A 7,001-nucleotide genomic window follows, 5' to 3' on the forward strand; every position below is an offset into this window, starting at 1 on the left:
GCAGGGTTTTCCCTCCGATGCGCCAAGGCCCCGGTTTGGCCAACGGCCCCGTGAAATTGAAGAGTACCTGACCCAGCAACCTCAGTGGCCCATGGCGCGCCGTCAGTCCCGATCACCGTCACCTCGTCGTCCATCGTTTTCACCGAATGTGCAGAACTCCTCGCGACCGACGGCGGACCGGTCGCCTAGCCCTCGCCGGGAAAACTGAGGACGACGACCTCCGGGGGCGTTGTCGCTGGATATCGACGCTGCAAAGATCCCCTGACGATGCAGACGACGCAGGCATCCGATGATAGCGCTTTCACGACGTCGACGACAGCAGCTGAACTAAAGGACCGCTTCTCCCTCGACATACCCGTGCTTCTCGATGGTCACACCATTAGCGCGTTGGTGGACACAGGAGCGGAGTTTTCAATTATCAGTTTCAAATTGGCAGCGCTTCTAAAGAAAGTTGCAACTCCTTGCTCTGGGGTGCAGATCCGGACGGCGGGGGTCCATATCATTACTCCGCTTGGACAGTGCACGGCTAGGGTCCAGATCAGCGACTCGACGTTCATAGTTAGCTGCATGGTGCTCCGCGACTGTTCGCGTGACCTGGTTTCGGACGTAGATTTTCTGCGTGAGAATGGTGCTGTTATTGACCTGCGGCACAGAACCGTTACGTTTTCGACAGCGAAAACCGACGACACATCCGACGTTCGGCAGCACAGCTCCGCCCTTCGTATTTCCACTGAAAGTGTTTTGATCCCCCCGCGCGCCTGTGTTTTTGCAAGCTTCGAATGCGATGATGGGCTACGTGATGGACCTGCAGTCGCCGAAGGCAACCTTTCCTTGCTGCTGACACATGACATTTGCGCGGCCCAAAGTGTTGTCCACCTCCGTGACGGTCGGTCGGAACTCCTGATTACTAATTTTACGAGCGAACCTCGTCACCTTTTCCGAGCTACTGCCGTCGTGTGAACCGACCAATCGGCCGATGTTACTGAGTGCTTTGCGTCCGAGGCCATGGACCATCCAGAGACGTCCCTGGATCGCATCGATATTAGCTCCGGGCTCTCGGCCACTCAACAGCGCGACCTCCGGGCCCTACTGCTCCAGTACAAAACCTGCTTCGCATCCTCATCGAAACTGCGGCAAACGATGATCACGAAGCATCGGATTATCACTTACGATGACGCACGCCCCATACGACAGCAGCCGTACCGCATTTTCCCGAAGGAACGCGACGCTATCCAAACGCAGGTGAAGGAGATGCTTACAGACGGCATTATTCAGCTCTGTAAGAGCCTGTGGTCGTCGCCCGTCGTGCTTGTTAAGAAGAAGGATGGGACACTGCGCTTTTGCGTGAATTACTGTAAGCTGAGCGCCATAACGGAAAAGGACGTCTACCCGCTGCCCCGCATCGACGACTCGCTCGACAGACTTCGCCGCGCCAAGTATTTTTCGTCGATCGACCTAAAGACCGGATATTGGCAGATTGAGGTTGATGAACGTGACCGCGAAAAAACGGCCTTCATCACACCCGATGGCCTATATGAATTTAAGGTGTTGCCCTTCGGCCTTTGCTCTGCAGCAGCGACGTTTTAGCGCATGATGGATATTGTGCTGGCTGGCCTCCTGTGATGGCTGGCAAACCTGTTTAGTTTACCTAGTTGACATGGTGGTGTTCTCAAAAAGCTTCGACCAACACCTTGAACGCCTGCGGACCGTGTTGAATGCGCTGTGGTTGGCCGACTTGACACTTAAACCCGAGAAATATCACTTTGGCTACAAAGAGCTCAAGTATCTCGGCCATGTTGTGAGCGCCGATGGCATACGACCCGATCCCGAGAAAACTGCCGCCGTAGCCAAGTTTTTCCGTCCTACTACAAAGAAAACGCTCAAGCGCTTCTCGGGTTCGTGCGCCTACTACCGTCGTTTTATCGCCGACTTTTGCAAGATCGCTGAACCCCTCACCCGTTTAACACGTGACGATACACCGTTCGTCTGGACTGCCGAGCGACAGGTTGCTTTCACAGAGCTGCGCCAACGGCTGCACACTACCCTTGTGCTGGCTCACTTCGATGAGGAGGCTGCTACCGAGATACACACCGACGCTAGCAACATCGGGTCCTCGTTCAACATCAAGAAGGCGTGGAACGTGTGATCGCGTATGCGAGTCGCACACTCTCGTGAACCGAAATAAACTACTCCACCTCGGAAAATGAGTACCTCGTTGTCGTCTGGGCCACGATAAAATTTCGGCCTTATATCTATAGTCGTCATTTTAAAGTGGTCACCGACCACCATTCCTTGTGCTGGCTTACCAATCTCTGGGACCCATCAGGCCGCCTAGCACGCTGGAGCCTTCGCCTTCAAGAATTTGATTACACAATTGCCTATAAGTCCGGACGTAAACACGAAGACGCCGACACGCTGTTACGCGCACCCGTCGAGCAAGCTGATGAGAGCGCAGAGGCAGCGTGCTGACGCTTACCTGCGGTCTGTCATGAATCACCTGGAGGGCCATGCTTCCAACGTACCTCGAGACTCCCCCCCCCCCCCCCCTTGTTCTTTTTTTGCATTTGCAATGGAGTACTGTTCAATAAAAACTCCAGCAACGGTGACCGGCCCTACGTCCTAGTCGTGCCATCAGACCTTCGCGACGACATCCTTTCGGCGTGTCATGATGAGCCCACCTCTGGCCATTTGGGATTTGCACGCACGCTCGCTCGAGGGCGTCAGGGCTATTATTGGCTTAAACTTGCAAATAATATGCACCGCTACGTCATAGGTTGCCGAGAGTGCCAGCGTCGTAAGTCATCACCGCTCAAGCCCGCATTTTTGCTCCAACCAATTGCGCCACCTCGCACACCTTTTGACCAAGTCGGCATTGATATTCGGGGCCCATTCCCTGTGTCGTCTTCTGGCAATAAGTGGATTATAGTTGCGACTGAATATTTGACGCGCTATGCGGAAACCCAGGCGGTGCCGCGCAGTACATCGTCTGAAATAGCGTGCTTCTTCATACACCACATTGTTTTACGACATGGCGCCCCGTCCTCCGTCATCACCGATAGGGGCACCGCGTTTACAGCGCAGCTCATGCACGAGGTTTTCCAGCTGAGTAACACGAACCACCGCAAGACTACTGCATACTAGCCGCAGTCAAACGGGCTCATGGAGTGCCTCAACAAAACCATAGCAGACATGCTCGCAATGTACGTCGACGTACAGCACAAGACTTGGGAAGAGATCCTCCCATATGTGACGTTTGCCTACAACAAGGCGACTCAGGAAACGACTCGATTTATGCCGTTTCGCCTCGTCTACGGCGTGATGTCCAAACGATGCTCGACGCCATGCTTCCGTGGCCCCCTGACGACCAGGCGCTCACGCCAGACGCCGAGGAATTTACCCGGCACGCAGAGGAAGCCCGCCAACTGGCTCGTATGCACGTCCGCCGACAGCAGGTAACGAATGCAGAACGCTACAACCAACGACATCGCCACGTCGAGTACCACCCCGACGACAAAGTTTCGGTATGGACCCCGGTACGTCGCCCCGGCCTGTCGGAGAAGCTCCTGAGCCGCTACTTTGGACCCTACACAGTTCTGCGCCGCATCACGGATGAGACGTATGAAGTCCTCCCCGATGGCACTCTGCCCAGTTGGCGCCGTCGACCGCAGCCTGAGGTCGTGCACGTACTGCGTATGAAGCCGTACTTTACGCAGTAAACGGGCACCTCGTTCGCCCCAAGTGCGCCCACGTTCTTGCTTCCTTTTTTTGGATGGGGAGGGGGAATAATGTCGCCAGGCGTCCCCGGGCGGCGCCTTGAGGAAAAAGAAGTGAGACGCGCGTGCTCTTTGCAGCTGGAACACTGCTTGATTCCTTGCGGCCTGTGCCTAGCCTTTTGATTCTGCAACCCATTTGTGACAATATTAAAGGCCCCGTTCTCCAGAAAATCCGCTGTCGGCGTCGGCGCTGTGGGCGAAGTATCATGGGCATGGCTCTAGCAGCTCGTACCCACAGAGGAACTTAAGAAGGCAGGTGAGCCACCTATGTCGCGGGGCTTTGTGGCGTCATCGCAACGTTCCCACCAGATTGTGAGCAAACTTACCACTGTGTGCAGCTGACAGTTAATGATTGGTAGCTCGGGAAGAGCAACCCTGGTTGCACAAGCCCCACCGGTGGCAACACCTGTCGTCGCAAAGCAGTGGCGCATTGACAATAAAAAAAATCAGTGGTAGGGTTTAAACGCTGCTTAAACGAATATGTTCGCGACAGCATTTATTTATGTGATACAGCCAACTTCCTCTTACCAGTCCAGGCAGAGTGATTGCATGAGCAAAATCAAATAGTATGCACTACAAATCAAAATAAGAAAGAAAAATCTAAGTGGCAAATAGTATGAAAGAAGGAGTACAAATACATACTATTTTATCACAAAAAAGAACATAAGCAAAACCTCGATGATGCGGCGAGCATGTGTTTAGCCTGGCGGCGTGGTTTCGCTTTTCTGGGTCGTCGAAAAGTCTGGCGACGATATCAGACTCGGGTTAGGTTCTGATCGAGGTTAAGCTGATCTGATCTGTTCGCACCGCAGATGGAAGTTGATGAAGACGACGATGTGCAATGCACAGCGTGAGACTGTGTTGCAGTTTAACAAGAGGCGTGATCGGCCGCGGCGATAGCACCGTGCCACCATGCAGTGGCTAGGGAAGCTGAACTGTTCGCGCCGCCATGGGTTCTAAGCCCAGTGGCGGCAATATTTTTTTATTTTTGCACGTGCTGTTGCTTTTGATCCAAAAAAAGGCTCATCGCAATGACGCAGAGGAATTTACCCGGCACACAGAGGAAGCCTGCCAACTGGCTCGTATGCAGATCCGCCGGCAGCAGGCAACGGATGCAGAACGCTACAGCCAACGACATCGCCCCGACGACAAAGTGTGGGTATGGACCCCGGTACGTCGCTTAACCGCTGCACCACTGCACCAGGAGTTGTGTGAAGACACCCAGGGATCTATTAATGTTATGTCCACAATGAACAATTCCGCGTATATGGGCATTAACCCATTAGCGCTTTTGCGTCATACCCTTAAGGCAGAGCATAACCGCCCACGCCAATTTTTATTTTTTTTGACATCGGGCCCTTTTTCATCTCTTGCTTTTTTTTTGCTCCTCAAAACGAAACATTGTGCGCAACGTCATCAAGAATGCCTGCCTACCTTACTCCGGCAATACCCTTCCTCGTGGGGCCATACCCGACATTACGTGGGCATGGACTACGAGTGCGCCTCATACTCCGTTCCGAGTCTTGATTACAAGTACGGCTACCACAAGTCTGCCTTCTCGATGCTTGAGCAGGAGGCAGCCCTCATGGAGACTTCCATCGAAGATTTTACCAAAAACTTCAAGCTGTTAATCCAGTAAGCAAGCTCACATGGCGCACCCTGCTTACCTCGTTTCCAAAAAAAGTCTCTCGCTGCCTACTCTCCAAGAACTTCAGCAAATTGGTAGTGTTCCCTTATGTTCAGGTAATGTAAAGAGCGCTCTTGAACGTGGCCTGAAATTCTGCACCCACCCGAAACAGAAATGCTCGCACTGGTACAGAACAGTGCCTTGAAAGGGAAAACAGAGCAAGAAACTGATCGATGCATCCCATGGGCCGGCCACGGGCAGACTTATCTCGGACTGTATCGTCGCTGAATGCTTCAGGAATGAAGCTCGTGTTGACTGATATAGAAGGGGGTTTCGGTGTTCTCGTCTCTGAAGACTATGAAACCGAGGCACAATAACCCATTACACGAAACCCTAATCAGATCAAGGTAAATTCTCAAAAGGTAAAGGAAGAGGCCCAAAGGAAGAATGTTAAGAAGCTAGTCTGATGAAACTATCCACTTTGAATCAAAAATGGCTATGGGCTCTAGCTTGGAGGCTTCTACACGGAAAATACCCGCAAGGATGGCTCCTTGTCTCGCGTCATTATCAATGAGCGGAACGCGTGGAAAAAGCCTCTGGGCGTATGACTGCGAAAGCCCCTTAGCGGACTAACGATCGAAGACCCCGACCTCTGAAGAGTTCCGTGACAGTATCTGAGCATCTGCAATAAGGGCGTCAAGTTGGCAGGAGTGCCTTCTCGATTGATATTAGCCCTCGGCCTCCCAATTTCTTCTGACCCTAAAATGTAAAAAAATACCGAGTTCTGTTGTTTCTAGAAGTATATGAAACAGAAATGGCGAGAACTTTGTTCACGCGTAAAACACTGAAAGAAATTATTGAAAGTAAAAAAAACCTCAGCTTCACTGGAAAATCTAAGCGATACTTCGGCTTCACTGCGTATTTTTTTCGAGATTTCGCGTTTGCGTTTAAACGGTTCGCCTGGAAAGTTCACTTCTCTTAGTTGGCAACAAAAGTGGTTGCAAGCAAAATTTTTAAAGGTACGGTGCGGTAGCTAAATGGTTACATATGTATGGTGCCTCTCAAAGCAGGGCACCGCGAACAGCGTCTGTAGGCTTAGTGCCGCAGAAGCTTAAGACCAATGAGACGCAGTGCCAAATTTTCGGACAGCATTCTTTTCTTTTCTTATTTAGATTGCGAGGGTGTGAGTTTTCAGCAATGTTTGAGCAGTATATAGCAACTTCAGGCTTTTAATTATTCGTTGCTGGATTACTACCGCCATGAATTTTCTGAGTTCATGATGACGTAGCTCTTGTTGTGCAAGATTTTGCGTTGCATATTGGTTTGTCTCCCGAGCAATAAAATCCATCAGCTTCGACGACAGGAAAAGTGCAAAGTACCGCACGTCATAGGCATCATTTGCCATGGAGACGTTGATGCCTGTTGCACCAGAAATAGAAAACGTTGAGGCACAAGCAGGGTGACTGTCTACCCTACTGGAGGAATTGGGACACTAGAAGATAACAGAATGACTAAGACAACTAAACTCGTCCACGGCAGGGTGTAGGAGCCTGCGCGATCGACGACGTGTCCAGCTCGTCTTCGCGGGGAATAGTACAAAC

The 7,001-nt window shown here is 51.8% G+C and overlaps 1 pseudogene; it reads left to right on the top strand.

The window, feature by feature from the left end:
* Nucleotides 1-267: 267 nt before the first annotated feature.
* Nucleotides 268-1,643, top strand: LOC144120142 (uncharacterized; annotated as a pseudogene).
* The last annotated feature ends 5,358 nt before the right edge of the window (nucleotides 1,644-7,001 follow it).

This window comes from Amblyomma americanum, chromosome 2 (assembly GCF_052857255.1).
Source record: "Amblyomma americanum isolate KBUSLIRL-KWMA chromosome 2, ASM5285725v1, whole genome shotgun sequence".
NCBI classification, from domain to species: Eukaryota; Metazoa; Arthropoda; class Arachnida; order Ixodida; family Ixodidae; genus Amblyomma; species Amblyomma americanum.